This window comes from Macrobrachium nipponense, chromosome 8 (genome assembly GCF_015104395.2).
Source record: "Macrobrachium nipponense isolate FS-2020 chromosome 8, ASM1510439v2, whole genome shotgun sequence".
Lineage (NCBI taxonomy): Eukaryota > Metazoa > Arthropoda > Malacostraca > Decapoda > Palaemonidae > Macrobrachium > Macrobrachium nipponense.
In genome coordinates, this window is record NC_087203.1 from 693,389 (window position 1) to 711,709 (window position 18,321).

Below are 18,321 nucleotides of genomic sequence, written 5' to 3' on the forward strand. Positions count from 1 at the left end.
TTCCTCTTGACATGCTGAAGGTACCTTTTGAAGTTCCTTCGCACTCTCCTTGTACTAATTTGAGTCTTCACTGTATTATTACCATAGACATAATTAAATCATACTTAAACTTTACTTAACAGTAAGGTTTAAGTAGAACTTGAAGTAATAATTTTAGCATTTTTTTTTCTGCAGAAAATTTGTACTTTTTACGCCCCCAATTATTTTTTAACAGTAATGTTTGTTAGTCACTGATAAGTAACAATAGTTTTTGTAGTTAAAAGTTCAGTATATCTTAGTTTTACCAGACCACTGAGCTGATTAACAGCTCTCCTAGGGCTGGCCCGAAGGATTAAATATTTTTACGTGGCTAGGAACCAATTGGTCACCAAGCAACAGGACCTACAGCTTATTGTGTGATCCAAACCACATTATATCAAGAAATTAAGTTCTATCACCAGAAATAAATTCCCCTGATTCCACATTAGCTGAGCCCAGAATAGAACTTCGGACCACCAGATTGGTAGTGCTGTTATTACTTCCTAGTGTAAGCTGTTGCTTTTGAGTTCAGTACCAATGGTTTTGTCTGTTTCATTTACTTTTTATTTACCTACTACTTGATTTTTATATTTTTTAGCATTTTTCCATCTGTACCATATCTAATGGTACATATTAGATGCAACCCTATTTCGGAAGGGCATATTCAAGAAAAATTCTTTTAGCTTATTTAAGCCTGTAATGTTTAAAGCAAGACACCAATACATTACTAAACATTACAAAATTAGCATAGGTATACAGGCAGTCCCCGGGTTACGATAAGGGTTCCGTTCTTGAGACGCGTTGTAGGCTGAAAATCGTCATAAGCCGGAACTTCGTCAAAAATCCTATGAAAACCTTACTTTTAATGCTTTGGGTGCATTAAAAACTATGTAAACTGCATTCTTATTGCATTTTTCATTTAAAATACCTTCAAATATTGATTACTTTGCATTTTTGGAGTCATATTTCTTCTGCCAGATCAGCGTTGTAAGTGTCGTAATCCTGGAATATGCGTCGCAAACCTGGAAATAATTTCTCAGAAATGTAATTGAACAGTGTTGTAACCTCAGAACATCATAAACCGAACCCGTCGTAAGCCGGGGACTGCCTGTAGTAGAAAATATTCTTGTATACGGTAAACCATCCATTATCAGAAGTAATAGAGCTGCGGCACTGTGCCAGATAATGGCAAAATCCAGATAGCAGCATGCAAAAACTCTATGTGTGCAAGGGTAACACCTTACCATTGTTCACCTAAGCTTGTCAATACTGTATAGCAGTAATCAGAATATGCTTATAAACAACAACTATCACTCTTTAAACTGAAAATATTTGTAAAAATCAATTATTTGCCTTATTTTCCAATATTTACAACAAAATAAATCCATAAATACACTTAAAAACAAAAAAAGCAATCCCTTCTTTTTCTCTTATATGCGACATGTGATATTATGTTTTTCATTAGCCCCAAGTACTTTAAAAATACATAATAGTAGGGGAAAAGACCCCTTTGTCCCTCAACTCCAAGGTGCTAATCCACAGGTAGAAAAATCTACTACCTGGGATTAGAACCTCGGTGTGAAATTTCACACCTTTCAATGAAGTGTTAATTACTTTTCACATCTTTTAATGAAAGGTGTGAAAATTGACAATAAAGGTGTGAATTTAACATATAGGAGTGAAATTTCACAGGTTTCCCACGGTCTTGTCGGCGCCGCACAAGACTCATAATCTATGTAGGTAAAAACCCAGACTTCAACCCTGACGCCCCCCCCCCCCCCACCCCCTGAAGTTCATCATACTCTACGGAGGTAAAAACCCTGAGTTCAACCCTGACCCCCCGAAGTTCCTCATACACTACGTAGGTATAAACATGGATTTCAACCCTGACCCCAAAGTTCCTCATACTCTATGGAGGTAAAAACCCGGATTTCAACCCTGACCCTGAAGTTCCTCATATTCTACGGAGGTAAAAACCCTGATTTCAACCCTTACCCCATCCCCCCATTCCCTCAAAAACTCCCGAGGACGTCACAAAAGCCTACAGAAGTAAAATCCCAGGTTTCAACCCTGACCCAGATTTCCCTCAAAAACTTCCGATGATGTCACTAAAGTCTACGGGTGACGATCCCAGATTTCAAACCCAACCCCAATGACGTCACTAAATCTACGATGTAAAGTCCCAAGGTTTCAACCCTCATCCCGAATTCCCTCTACTAGCCCCCTATGACTTCTTAAAACTTGAAATCACAGGTTCCAACATGTCCCCGAATTCACTCCCAAACGCAAATTTTTAAATCAAAAGTGTACAATGAAAATTAACTTGACAAAACCAATTTCAGTCTTAATCATTTATATGTGTATATAGATACATAATATTCCATACATAAAGAGGTTAAATGGAAAATCAGATAACATACGGAATTATGGTTATTTTTGTAACAAAAGTCATACAGAAATACATGGGGAGTGGTATACATGAATTAATATCCCATAAAAAGTCATACAAGAATACACTGGAAAAGGTGTACAAAAGAATACACGGACATGATATACATTCGTTTTACAAAAATAATACATCATCGAGACACATTGCTAGTATATACCAAACACATCTTCCCCCAGTTTCCAGATCATATGTGAAAGACGATTCACCTAATACATCGAAGCTTTTAAATCTTGATAACAAGTTCTTCATATATAAATCTTCCACGCATCTTTCCTCTAGCAGGGATAAATTCTTTTTCATGATGACCACGCAAGTGACTTTATCAATTTTTTTCATTCCATCACAATGGAGATAACACAGGTAAATACTGATTCAACCATGTCATATTACCTCGTCCACTTAGTCCGATACCAGCGGGGAAGATAACATATCTGACATAGTCATACGATGAATTAAATCATTCTTCCTTCAATTCTTCACCGTAGAAAAAAAAGTGGTTGAACCTCATCTGCTTGATATCCCTGCTCAAACAGTCAGCATGGTCCTCCTCTTTGGAATATGCTACACTCTTTTGCAAGTATTCATTATCTTCAACAAGGACACCGATACCATATTGGGTTAATAAAGTAGCTACGGTGGGGAGATCTACTTCATTGTCACATTCCCAGGAGGTAATATTTTTGGGCCTTTTCACAATGGCAGATCCTTCAACGAAGACAGGCATATATTGGACCAACTTGAGAATATCGAAAGCTTGCAATCTTGGCATATGGATAACTTCGAAAAATGTCTTCACGCAGTAATTCCTGCATATAGCACAATTAGTGGCCACTACTAAACAAGTACGTACTTCTCTTCCTGAACCTATTTTCGGAAAAGTTCCCAAAAACTAACTTGCACGAGGAGGTTTATGAAGCCATGGCGAGAGTGTGCGTCTTAATATTCCAATGGTTCAAGATTTAATGAGCCACCAAATCCCGCAATCGAGCTTCCCCACCCCCTTGACACTATGAGTCATTAAAGACGCTCCCCTTTATCACAATCACTGATTAAACAAGTTGTATCATGCCACCCTCCAAGACTCCCACCTGAAGCTATGAATCATGCTAAAGCCCGACCCACTTTCAAACTATTATCTCAACCACATGTTTAAACAAGTTGAATTATGTAAAGGGCTAATCACACGATGAAACAAGATGTATAATTTTCCCCACATGTTAGTAAGGTACCTATGCACCTGCCATTTTTTACCACACAGCCGCCATTTTCTTTTTCGCATGTCCCACAATCTTCCCACCACTACCACTACCGCCTCTTTTCACTGCATTACGCAATGCTTCTATTTGTCTTAACATCCAATCTTTAACCCCTGTCATTCAGATATAGTAAATAGCACAAGTAGAGAATTATCCGCCGATGAAGTACCCACTCAGGTCAGGAAACATTACTACTATGGCATCAGGGCCCCCAACTCAATTATTAGGAAGGTTAAAATGGGTCAAGACCGTGAAGAGGATGCAACAACTTCAACTGGGGACCCTCAACAATGCAATCCTGTACATGCTTCATCAGATATCCCTGCTTCACCACCGCCACTACCCACAACTGAGAATGAACAAGTGTCACAACCCGTCATAGATGAATCACCTGGTCAAGGTATGTAAATCCGACACGATGTATTTATTTAATAATAGTTCCCAAGTCCATAGAAACATGCACCCTGTTTTCCTGTTTTCTTGTTTTAAATACATTTGCAAATGTATACAAAAATCAATGGGTAGGGTAAAAAAAAAATGTGTATATTTATTCACAATGATTTATTTACTACATAAAAGACAGTGTACAAATTTCCATAAATTCAATACCTTAATCATCATGAGAGAGCCTCATCATGCATCCCAATATAACATCTACATCCATCCTTATGATAACTCGAATTTTTCTAAACTTGTTTAAGAGAAAACAAAAAAGATGCCCCAGTTTATCGCTTCCGTTCACAGAGGATCAATTCTCACAGGTCATCCTGAAATAAGTAAAAATGTGATATGATTCGAGGTGTGATATATATACATATATACAATATATAATCAATAGAATGTGAATGATGTAATATAAAAAAACAAAAGAAAAATGCAGTTACCTCGGTTTTTTAAGGTGAAGACATTCCTTGTATGTACAGTGGTCCCCCCTGTCTTCGCGGGGGATGCGTACCAGAGCCCCCCCCCCCCCCCCCGCGAATAGTTAGAATCCGCGAATGTTAGGAACCCCCCTCTAAAAATGCTCATAAACTCCTATCCTGAACATGCAAACACCAAAGTATCCCTAAAAAGACCATCCTTCATCAAATATACAAAATATCCATATTATGGTTCATATTAATCTTTGAAATATTATTAATACTGTTAAAGTAAATCTTACATTTTGATGGTTATAAATAAATACATACTATGTACGTAACTGCATGACTTAGTTACGCATGTGAAAATAATTCAGTCCCCCCATAAGTATTCAGTCATGCACGTTTTCTTTCATACTGTTACTATTTGAGACATCCATTTTCTTTTTACAAAGGAAGCAATTGTATGTGAAATCACAAATACCAAATGTCTACTTAAAGTATTATCCTACATCAAATACACCATTGAATTGGTATTATTAATATCCTTTTAAAGTCATCTTAAACATTTTACCATTAGAAATATATAAACAGCCAATAGCAGAGAGAGAGAGAGAGAGAGAGAGAGAGAGAGAGAGAGAGAGAGAGAGAGAATAACTCCTTACGGTTTTAATAGATTGAAATAAACGTATGTAGGCAACTTTTTTCCCCTCCCATAAATACATATATTTCTCCAGAGAAGAGAGAAAGAGAGGACTGTGCAATCATGTTTGTCTGTCTATCAATTCTTTTGCTGAGAGCGAGAGAGATAAGAGGAAAAAATAGAAATACCAAATGTATGACAAGTATCTTGTGGAGAGAGAGAGAGAGAGAGAGAGAGAGAGAGAGAGGAGAGAGAGAGAGAGAGAGAGAGATGATGAGAGAGAGAGAGAGAGAGAGAGAGACATTGTTACTGTTTAATCTCACGAAACTAAATATTATTTGTAAACTAGTGCGTATATTATTATTTTACCATAAAATGTAGTAATGTCCTTAAAGATACACTTATACATATATTTCCAGCCCAAACAGAGGGCGAGAGTTACCACTAAGACACACTATCTCGTGTGGCAAAAGAGAGAGAGAGAGAGAGAGGGGGGGGGAGATTTATCCTTATTTAAAAGACTGAAATGGATAGATTATTGTACTTCTATAAAATACTATAACATATGAATTTTGAAATTAATTATATTACTATTATTATCATTATGCAAAAATATTAATAAACATACACATGTACCATAGAAATTCTCATCTCAGTAAAAGGAGAGAGAGAGAGAGAGAGAGAGAGAGAGAAGAGAGAGAGAGAGAAGAGTAGAGATAGAGAGATGGTATTGTTACTGTTTAATCCACGAGAAGGGCAGCAGTTTTTGTACCCCCATCCAACTCTGCTTGGCTCCCTGGAAATTCAAAGACGCGGGGTAAAATGCATTTCCTTTCACTCTTACATAATTTTATATTTATAAACTAAAATCTTGCAATTAATTCACTTTAGTATTTCTTTAATGAATTTATATTATTGCTGTTTACATTAATATTGATTTTTGAAAATTAGTAAATCATCATCCAAAAAATATACATCTCTGTAAGAGAGAGAGAGAGAGAGAAGAGAGAGAGAGATGAGAGAGGAGAGGAGAGAGAGAGAGAGACGAGAGAGAGAGAGAGAGAGAGAGAGAGAGAGAGAGAGAGAGAGAGAGAGAAGAGATAGAGAGAGAGAGAGATTATCGTAGCATTTGTAAAATACTTTCACATATGATTTTTGTAATTACAATTATTATTATTATTATTATTATTATTATTATTATTATTATCATCATATAAAAATATTAATAATCATATTATACATACGCGTACCATAAAAATCTCTCATCTCAGTAGAGAGAGAAAGAGAGAGAGACCTGGAGTTCGAAAGAAAGATGCGTGAAGACTGGGATTTCCTTCATTCTTACATAATTTTTGAAATTTATAAACTAAAATCTTACTAATTCAATGTAGTATTTTCTTTCTTGAAGTAATTGCTCTTTACATTAATATTAATATTAGAAAATTAGTAAATCATTTATCCCGGTAAGGTGGAGAGAGAGAGAATTATTAGTTATTATGTGATATCATGTAATCTTATTAAACTTACTAATACAGTATTGATCAATATCAATATTTTAAAATCAGTAAATCGTTTTTGTATCATAAAAATGTATTTAGGCATGAAAATAACATCAAAATACACTAATTAGTGATTATTTATCGTTGGAAAATCCTGCGAATAGGCGAAGTCACCGCAAATAATGGTTAGATATGGTCCAGAAAAAAATCTGCGAATCAGTGAGTCCGCGAATCTAGAGAACGCGAATACGGGGGGCCCACTGTATGGCATGCTTACTCCCTGATCTCCAATGTGAACATATAAACCTTTTCAAATATTTAAAATAATATTCCGTTATCCATATATCGTTACCTCTTAAACAAGTGAATGAAAATACATTTTGTATTAAAGACAATACGTTTTCGTGTCGCGGTGACTCATGCATTGAACAAAAAATATAACGTAACGACCACATTTGTACGATTATTCCAGTTGTATCTGTCTTATTATTCGATAGATGCTATATCCAGGATGTGCATATATTAATTTAGAGAAGTCATTCGAATAAACTTTTGGATTTATACCGTAACTATCGAAAAAGAAGATTATATTCCTAGGTGATTTTTCCACGTAAAAACATACCCAACAACCGATAATATTAACATTAGTGAATCAACATAATGTATTAGAAATAAAAGCTAAAGCATTAATTCTATTTTTGGGTAGGGTAAATAATCCTACTTTATCCGAAGCGAACACACCTAAATATTTAACGAGATCACTGAGTGAACCTTTTAAACTTATTTCAATTTCTTTCGTATCCATTCCATTTAACCTCTAACATCACACTGAATAACCCTATTCAAATCCCCCCATTAAAATACCCTTCATAACCCCGAAAAGTAAAATAACACAGGGGTTCGGAGTGACCGTACTCAACCTGATCAATATTCGCAGGTTTCCTGAAATTTACATGGGCATTGAATCTTCAACATCTTCCACAACAAAATTAAAGTAGTAAATAGCTCTACCATTTTTAAAACTATCAAAAGTTATTAGATTCTCAGCGCTTTATTTTGTCCAATAACGTGTTTTATATAGTCTTATCAAATATACTATACTGTATAGGATTAACTGCTAAAGCCTCATTTAAAGCCAACATGGCATTATAATGTAGGGTAACTCTATCTATCCATAATTTAGCTTTTTCTATATTTATCTCATTTAAATACCCATCAGTATGGGCGCCCATCACCCAGTTATTATTCGTTAATTCGAGTCTAAGCCTCAAGTCAATTGAATCCAGTAAATACATCTCTAGTTGCTATGTCCAAAAGAAGTGGAAAGTACGTATGCACGCCCCTGCTTTTTAATGCTGCTCATAACCCGTGACTCCCACCTGCTGGTTTGAGCGAATGTATTGGGCGTAAATTGACGAGTTACTCCATGTGTTACATGACAATCACTGTATATATGATTGATAGATAAATACCGGACAGGATTCCACCAATTTTTCGTTCAAGAAAATAGAGACAGATTTAAATAATGTATTACTTATACCATTAACGAGGGCCCCGTACATATCATCTGCTAGTTGCGTGTCACCTCTATGTAATGTGATATATAATTCTAAAGCTATAATTGACAAATCTAAGAAAGAACTTGCCACCCCGTTAACGCGAAATTCAATATATTCATCAGTTAGAATTTGATTTACGGAAATATTGCTAGGTGTAAAATCCAGTCTTTCCTTCAAATTAATTGAATTTCAATAATTCTACGTCTATTAACATTCGGGAACGATTCTGATATACCCGCAATATGCGGAGAAATAGGAACCTGATTACCAGTTCCAGGTATGTTAGGAACTACACTAGCCATATTTTGTGTTTATATATAATTTTAGATGAAGGTTAGAACGTGTGCGTACCTGCCGATTGTCAGTTGATGAATGAGCTACAAAAGATCGTACACATCACTATTATATTTACTTCTAGATTTAATGCGTATATTCTTCCTCTTCCTTCGTTTTTTCTTTCCTCCCACACTCGACCGTCTAACTAACTGTTTCACTATTTTCCTTCGTTTCCTCCCTCTTCTTCCGGTACAGGTTAAAATTCGTTGTCCAGTAGTTTTGAGGGCTCTTATACCATTTCGTTTTATGGATTCTTTTAAAGGTAAACCATCGTTTACCATATCAGATAACACAGATCTGCCAAATTTTTTAACTGAAGGTTTCGCAACATTAAAATAGAAAAGGAAGCACTTTACATGCGATACCGCTTATAGCAGAAAACAGACCACTACCTCTTCTATGCCCGGGATAGAAAACGGAAATATCCTCAAACACCGCCCCTCTTCTTAAAAGGGTCTGATAAAAATAGTTTTTCTGGGCCAAGCCCGTGTCGCCCAGTGAAATATCCCTTCAGTTCATATTTCTAAGGTAAATAATGCTAACATTACCAGAGAAAAATAAAAGAGGGGGATGTCAGAGTATCCTGACTCGCTCACTCTAAATAAAAGAGAGTGTCGGTATGGTACTGGGGCGAGTGAGACCACTACCACAGACCTCTTGTCATTTAGATTTCTCCTCCACCAAAATCCCCCTACCAGAGAGAGCTGGTACACAGCCTGCACCAGCAACTACTACTACTCACCCACCCACGATAACACCAGCACCTCTGGTGGCCATCCTTTCCATTAGCGACACCTTACCCCCACGTGCTTTTTTGCTCTGTGTTTTGTGCTGCTATTTTGGATTTACCACTGCGTTATGGAACTTCAAGCCATCGCCGCAGCTAAGTTAAGTACTGCCTAAAGGTTACACGTAATTTTAGCCAGACAGGACCCGTTTTTCAACCGTTTTTTACGTATATTAACCCTCTTACGCCGACTGGACGTATTTTATGTCGACATTTTTTGTCTCCTGTGTGCCGTCTGGACGTACTTTACATCGACTTACAAAAGTTTTTTTTTAAATTCGCGGAAAAATACTTTTAGGCCTACCAGCCTAAAACTTTCGAATCACGCGCCTTGGGGGATGCTGGGAGTTTCTTTCTTGCCGCACTAAAAAGTATCTGTGACACATCTCGGAAATTATTTTGTCACTTTGACATAATTTTTGTACCATTGTAAATTAGCCGTTACATGGAGTATTATATATGAAAATGTGCGCATTTTTATGTAGAATACAACAATAAAATACTCATGATTGTAGCTTTTATCAGTTTTGAGATATTTTCATATAAATAACGATAATTGCAAAAATTTCAACCTTCGGTCAACTTTGACTCTACCAAAATGGTCGAAAAACGCAATTGTAAGCTAAAACTCTTATATTTTAGTAATATTCAATCATTTACCTTCATTTTGCAACTAATTGGAAGTCTCTAGCACAATATTTCGATTTATGGTGAATTTATGAAAAAACTTTTTCCTTACGTCTGCACGGTAACTCTTCCGAAAAAAATCATACATGCGATTGTGGTAATGTTTGCACCATTTTAAAATTAGCCGTTATATAAAGTTTATATATGGAAATGTGCGCAACTTCATGCACAATACAACTAAAAACACCATGGTTGTAGCTTTTATCAGTTTGAGATATTTTCATATAAATAACGATAATTGCCAAAATTTCAACCTTCGGTCAACTTTGACTCTACCGAAATGGTCAAAAAACGCAATTGTAAGCTAAAACGCTTATATTCTAGTAATATTCAAGCATTTACCTTAATTTTGCAACAAATTGGAAGTCTCTAGCACAATATTTCGATTTATGGTGAATTTAAGAAAAAAATAACATTTTCTTTACGTCTGTGCGGTAACTCTTCCGAAAAAATCATACATGCGATTGTGGTAATGTTTGCACCATTTTAAATTAGCCGTTACATAAAGTTTTATATATGAAAATGTGCGCAATTTCATGTAGAATACAACAAAAAATAAAAATAATTTTGAAGGTTGTAGCTTTTTCTTTTCTCATTTTTTGAAATATTTGCATATAAATCACCATAAATAGAAAAAAAAACCACTTTCGGTCAAATTTGACTCTACCGAAATGGTTGAAAAACGCAATTGTAAGCTAAAACTCTTACAGTCTAGTAATATTCAGTTATTTATCTTCATCTTGAAATAAATTCGAAGTCTCTAGCAAAATATTTAGATTTATGGTGAATTTAAAAAAAAATCTTTCCTTCCCTCCGCGTGCGGATTCTCCGCCACAAATCTCCGAAATGCGTACGTCCCATTCTCGGAATATTTGCTCCGTTTCATATTAGGCATTTCATAGTTTTAGTATATGAAAATGTGCGCAATTTCATGTAGAATAAAACGAAAAATATTTGAAGGTTGTAGCTTTTTTTATTTCCGAAATAATTGCATATAAAAAATATATATATAAAAAATTCGACATTTGGTCAACTTTAACTCGTCAGATATGGTCGAAAACTGCAATTGTAAGCTAATACTCTTACAGTATAGTAATATTCAATCATTTGTCTTCATTTTGAAAGAAATTGGAAGTCTCTAGGACAATATTTAGATTTATGGTGAATTTTTGACAAAAATATTTGTTTACGTCAACGTGTTACAAATTCATGCATTATTTTGTGATAATATTTTCTCTGTGTTGCTTTTATCATTTTACAATGTGTTATATACCAAAATTATTGCAATTTAGTGTACATTACAACGAAAAAAAAGTAACTTGTTACCTTTAACCGTTTTGCGCACAGCGCGATTTGAATACAATTATATATGAAATTTCGTTTTTGCGCTATCATATATCGCATTATTTATATATGATAATGATAATTTTTTTCATTTCTGATGGTTGCATACTAAACTTCAGGCAATGACAAACAAAGGAGCCAAAAATGAACTCTTAATCTTGAAAACTAAGCGCGCTGTGATTTAAAAAAAAAATATTTTTTCCGCATCCGCGCTCACTCCGAAACCCCTCCGGCATACGGGAGAAAAATTTTTTATTTACCGCTCCGGCTCACCTCGTGTGTTTCTTAGCTAGCTCCTTCGGTCTTCCATACCGTCATGGCTATTGCTGTGCAGTATTTATGATTATATTTATGTGTGGTGCAAGGTGTGCTACCGAATTTTATTTTGTTTCTCATCGTATTATTCGGGAATCCTATGCCTTTAGGTCTTAGCTCAGTGTTCATGCATGCATGTGCCTTTGTCTAGGTCTGTTAGGCATGTGGGGTCATAGCCCCTCTCTCTTTCTTTAGTCCTACCACCCTGGCCGTCGCCCTCCTTTTATACATATCGGCAGAGGCCAGCTCCCGAGTAGTTGGGCTTTCTACCTTCCAGGTGGGTTAGCCTAGCTTCTCTAGGACGTTTCTTTTCCTTTCTCTTCGATTCCCTTCCTTTCTATTTTAATACAATGTATTTTCTGTATTATGGGTAGCTATGTTGCATGTTAGAGACGGTTTGAGCTAGCCTAGGCTATCTCTTTTCGCCTGGTCTATCCATCCGCGTGGTCCTACCACGTTCGCGGTGGGCCAGACGATCGCCACGAGCCACCAGCTCAGTCCCCCTTCCTGCTTCCCTCCCCATAGAGGGGGGGGGGGGGGGGGGCAGACCACGCTCGCTCACGGTTGCCATGGTAACCAACCGGGCTCTCCTCCCCTCTTCCTCTCAACCCAGGGAGGATACGGGAGTTATGGGGGGGGTCCTGAGTCTGGCTCTTCATACCGTTCTCTTTCTGGGCTCCAGGGGGGGGGTCCTGAGTCTGGCTCTTCATACCGTTCTCTTTCTGGGCTCCAGGGGGGGTCCCTTGTGCGTTCGGGTTGGGTTGGCCACCCCACCCGCTCGTACTTGGTCCTCCTCAGGTCCCTCCTCAGCTCTCTCCTTCCCTCGGCCAACCCCTGCCTACCCACCGCGCTAGCGGCGGGCTTAACTGGCTCCGCCAGTCCAGCGGGGGGTGGCGGAGAGTAGCTCTCTCATGCATCTGTATTTAATTATACATATATGGTTTTACAATTATTCTTTATATTTGTTATCATTATATAACCTATTCCGCTAGGCTGGCGGAGTGCCCGCTCATCATCCGGGTCCTCCTCCTGCTTGCAGAATTTTTGTACGGCGGAGCTGAGCTCCGCCTGCTTTTGTTATTTATCTGGGTTAATCCTCTCATGTTTCTCCGCTGTCCTTGTACCCCCACCCTCGGTGTATAGACTGGTAGCTGGTTCGGTGAAACCCTTACTCCGGTGTACCGGAAACTATCTGACTAGTTTACCAGGTCTTACGGACTATCTCTACAGGAGAACAGGAGAGGACTATGCCCAGAAAATTTTTCACTCCGGCATGTGGCGGAGTATTATATCTCTTAGCGGGCTAGTCCTGTTAGTAACTGCTGATACTCATGTATCTGTCCACTTACAGGCTACCAACTGCCAGGAACCCAGCTGCAATGCCATCCTGCAAGATCCCTGTGGTCACGAGGTCTGCCAGACCCACGCCCCCTGTGCCATCCGCCATGGTGAATTAGTGGTATGGCACCACGAAGCCTGCTCCATCTGCTATGACTTAGTAGATCAGTTTTCTGCCGGAGTAAGTATATATAGGAGTGCTATGCTTATATCTGGTTATTGAAGCAATATAATGAGAGATATAAACATTATTTAGTTTAAGATGTTTAATCATATAACTTGGGGCTTCGTTGTAAGGAATACAATGACCCTCTCTTCCAGGCTGCCGCCGTGAAGGACGCTGCATCGGCTACCTTGAGGGCCTGGGTCAGCGGGTTCGGTAAGAACGTATCCAAAGGGCAGCCGTACATCCTGGACAAGAGTATGGCTGTCCGCCTCTTCGGGCGGGAAATCGACCGGATACGTCGATCCAGCAGCGGCAGCTCTGTGCATCGCCGCCATCCAGCAGCAGGGCAACCCGGAGATCGCCGAAGAAGTGGCTACCCTGGACCTGAACGTAGAGCCAATGGCGGTAGGTGAAGGTAATTTGTTAGTTGAGGTAGGTTTGCTTGGAGCTCAAGGGCTTCCCTTAGGCTTATCTGGATCTTCTTCCCCTAATCCTTCTTCTTTCCAAGGCTTTTGTGAATCTGATGTTCCAGGTAGGTCTTCATCAGCTTCAGCTGTCCCTAAAGTGAAAGGGAAGCGAGAACAGAAGACCCTTGAGAGGACGTCTTCTAAGAAGACCTCGTCCTCCACACCTCATAAGACTACGGCTCACCACCCCGGAGCAGAGAAATCGAAGTCCTCCTCGACTTCGCATTCAAAAGGGTCCAGAGGCAAGTCCTCTAAGGATAAGGCTCGTGCTTCCACAGAGCCGGAGCCTTCTACGTCCACCGGAGCACGCCCTAAGACTCCTATGTCGGTCAAGGACCCTAGTCCCTTCGACACAGAGGCTTTCACTGCTAATAGAATGCAGCAGATGGGGAACTTGGTCGGTAACTTGGTTAACGAAAAGTATGAGCAGATGTTCTCACACATCTCCACCTCGTTTGAGGAGTCTGGTCAGTCGATCCGGAGTATTTCGGAGAGACTGACAAATCAGGAGAATCTGATGGCGGGTCTCAGGGAGAATCCCACAGCAGTTCTCTCGCAGTCGGGTATGGCGGTACAACCCATGCCAGACTACGATTCCCTTCCTCCCTTCACGTCGAGCAATCCTTGGAGGGTCGCAGCTTATGCCCCCTTCAAGGATGGTATGTTGACCTTACCAGACTGTGGTACTCGGAGAATTGAGGACTTCGAGTTCCACCCCGCCAACCTTCAACCACCCTTTATGGGCAATGCTCGTCTGACAGAGACGGCAATGAGAAGGGAGGATAGGATCCCGAAAGAGACAGTCATCTATATTCGGGATCAAGCTCAAAGAGAGTGGATTAGAAGTCTAGAAGATTGGGATTGTGTTAATACCAAACTTCAGGCTTTCAAAAGTCCATTGACCATCTTTGTGGCAGAGGAGGAAACACCAATCCCCTTTACCACAAAACTAGCAGAACTGACCATGCAGGCCGCCATGAAAGACGAGCCTATGCCCCAACTGAGGGAGACAGAACCAACCTCTCTTCTCCTTCCAGGATCCCAAGACCTCTGGGCAGATCTACTGGCTACCTTTACAGTTGGGAAGCTCAAACCAGATTGCACAATCGCACAATTTGGAGAGAGGCTCCCTAGGTTGTCGGATAACCTAATCCAAGCAGAATTTGATGCTAGGACTAGGTTAGGAAGGACTTTGAACGCCCTAGTGATGACAGAGGTTGCCGCAATTACGTATGGGACGGAACCTCTGTTCAAACTGTTAGCCAAAGCACAGACACACACCGTTCAGTGTGATCTGTACGACTTTGTGATAGCGAGACGCAACTGCAGGAAACATGTACTGCAGGAGGCTACGATCTGTCACGAGCCGAACAAGCTACTTGCGTCTTCTATCTGGGGCGTTGACCTCTTCCCCGAAGCGGTAGTGAATGAGGTTCAGCATGAAGCAACTAGGCTTAATCAGAGCCTTAAAGTCCAGTGGGGACTTTCATCCAAAAGGAAGTCCGAAGTTGCTCCTTCAGCTTCGAAGAAGCTGAAGAAGCCTAGAAAGTTCCCACCTTTCCAGGCTACTCAGCAGCAACAGATGGTACAAGCCGTACCAATGTCCCAGGTGGGTCAGCCATCAACATCGAAGAACCAATCCCAACCGATTCTTCTACTGACTTACCAAAACCAGCCCTCGACCTCATATGCTGTATCTGCGGCCTTCAATCCAGTCTTTCAAGGCCAGGCGTTCCAAGCCTTCAACAGGTTTGGAAGAGGAAGCAGGGCTAGAGGTGCATTTCGCCAAAGGGGTGGCGGAAGGACACCTAGTAGGGGCAAGCACTTCCGAGGAGGCCGCGGATCACGCCCTGCCCCAAGTCAGTGAGAACCCTCAGGTGGGAGGGAGGCTGTTTCTCTATCGTCACAAATGGGGATTCAGCAGTTGGGCACAGAGCATTGTGTCCAAAGGGCTTGGATGGAGTTGGATCAAAGGTCCCCCTCCATCCAAAACATTCCTTCAAGAACCAACAAAGGAATTGACAGAGTATGCACAGGAACTCCTTCAGAAAGGGGTAGTATCAAGAGTCAAACATTTAAAGTTTCAAGGACGCTTGTTCAGCGTGCCAAAGAAAGGCTCAACCAAACGAAGAATAATCTTAGACTTGTCCCGTCTAAACTTATTCATTCATTGCGACAAGTTCAAAATACTGACTATCTCGCAGGTGTGGACCTTACTTCCCCGTGGGGCCGTCACCACCTCTATCGATCTTACAAACGCATACTATCATATCCCAGTTGCAAGACACTTCCGCCCATACCTAGGCTTCAAGCTAGGAAACTAGGCATTCTCCTTCAAAGTGATGCCCTTCGGGTTGAACGTAGCCCCCAGGGTATTCACGAAGATAGCGGAATCAGTAGTCCAACAACTAAGATCCCAGGGGATAATGGCAGTAGCGTATCTGGACGATTGGCTTGTTTGGGCAACAACCGTCGAAGAATGCCTCAAAGCCACGAGAAAAGTGATACAGTTTCTGGAACATCTAGGGTTCCAAATAAACAAGGTCAAGTCCAGACTAACGCCAGAATCTCGCTTTCAGTGGCTCGGCATTTAGTGGGATCTGAACTCCCACACTGTCAATTCTGTTGGCCAGAAGGAAGGAAATAGCCAAAGCAACAAGGCAATTCCTCAAATGCAAACAAACATCAAGGAGAAGCCAAGAAAGAATTCTGGGCTCTCTCCAATTTGCATCAGTTACGGATGTTCTGCTGAAAGCAAAACTCAAGGATATAAACCGAGTTTGGCGCTCAAGAGAAAACAACGAATCTCGGGACAAGTTGTCAGTCATCCCGCCGATTCTCTGCAAACGTCTCCGCCCCTAGGCGGAGGTCAAGAACCTGTCCAAATCAGTCCCTCTCCAATTTCCTCCTCTGGCGTTGGTTATCCACACGGACGCTTCTCTAAGTGGGTGGACCAATTCAGGAAAGTACAAGGGACTTGGTCACCTCAGTTCCGCCGGCTTCACATAAATGCACTGGAAGCTATGGCAGTATTCCTCACATTGAAGAGGCTTCTACCAGCCAAGAAATCTCACATCAAACTGGTATTGAACAGTGCAGTAGTAGTACACTGCATCAACAGAGGAGGAGCCAAATCAAGTCATGTGAACCACGTCATGATAGCCATTTTCTCTCTAGCAGCCAAGTACAAATGGCATCTATCCTCCACTCATCTGGCGGGAGTAAGGAATGTGATAGCAGACGCCCTGTCTCGTTCAGTTCCTCTAGAATCAGAGTGGTCCCTGGACAGGCGCTCATTCCAGTGGATATGCCAAAAGATCCCAGGCCTCCAAGTGGATCTTTTCGCATCACAATCGAACCACAAGCTTCCTTGCTATGTGGCCCCCAACCTGGACCCTCTGGCTTACGCCACAGACGCCATGTCCATAGATTGGAATCAGTGGAAGAAGATTTACATCTTTCCTCCAGTGAATCTTCTATTGAAAGTCCTGAACAAGCTCAGGTCCTTCAAGGGACAAGTTGCTCTAGTAGCCCCGGACTGGCCCAAGAGCAATTGGTACCCTCTTCTTCTGGAATTGAGTCTCCGACCTCAACGGATTCCCAATCCCAAACTGTCCCAATCAGTACAAATGAGGACTGTGTTCGCTTCCTCAGGAATTCTCAAAACCCTATCTTTATGGACTTCATGAAGTTCGCGGCTAAAAGAGATGCAAATATTGATCCTCAGAATATCCTTTTCTTAGAATCGGATAAAAGAGAATCAACGTTACGTCAGTAAGACGCAGCAGTTAAAAAACTAGCAAATTTCCTGAAGGAAACGGATTCTCGAACCATGACTGTTAATTTGGCTATATCCTTTTTCAGATCATTATTTGAAAAAGGTCTAGCAGCTAGTACTATTACGACCAATAAGTCAGCTTTCAAGAAAATCTTCCAGTTTGGCTTTAAGATAGACTTAACAGACTCTTACTTTTCATCTATTCCTAAAGCTTGTGCTAGGCTCAGACCATCAGAAAGACCTAGCTCAATTTCATGGTTCTTAAATGATGTTCTCAAACTGGCTTCAGATACTGGCAACGATTCATGTAACTATATAACGCTCTTACGGAAAACTTTATTCTTACTAAGCCTGGCCTCAGGAGCCAGGATATCTGAACTGTCGGCTCTCTCCAGAGACTCTGGCCATGTTGAATTTCTTCCTTCAGGAGAAGTTCCACTATCCCCAGATCGTAGTTTTTTGGCCAAAAACGAGGACCCCTTAATGAGATGGGCCCCTTGGAAGATCCTCCCTCTTCCTCAAGACCCTTCTCTATGTCCAGTGACGACCTTACGAGCCTATTTGTCCAGGACATCTTCCAGGTCCTCAGGTCCATTATTTATACAGGAAAAAGGTGGCACCATTTCCTTAAAAGGAATTAGACAACAAATCCTATATTTTATCATGCAAGCCAACCCTGATTCATTCCCTAAAGTCCATGACATCAGGGCAGTAGCCACCTCAATTAATTATTTCCAACATATGAATTTTGATGATTTAAAGAAATACACAGGCTGGAAGTCGCCGACAGTTTTCAGACGTCACTACCTGAAATCCTTG

At 40.3% G+C, this 18,321-nt stretch overlaps 1 protein-coding gene across 1 annotated transcript in view; it reads right to left on the minus strand.

Moving 5' to 3' along the window:
- LOC135223335 (malonate--CoA ligase ACSF3, mitochondrial-like) overlaps window positions 1-18,321 on the minus strand; it is a 137,847-nt gene that overhangs the window by 86,454 nt on the left and 33,072 nt on the right. The gene's annotated exons all lie outside the window — the stretch shown is intronic.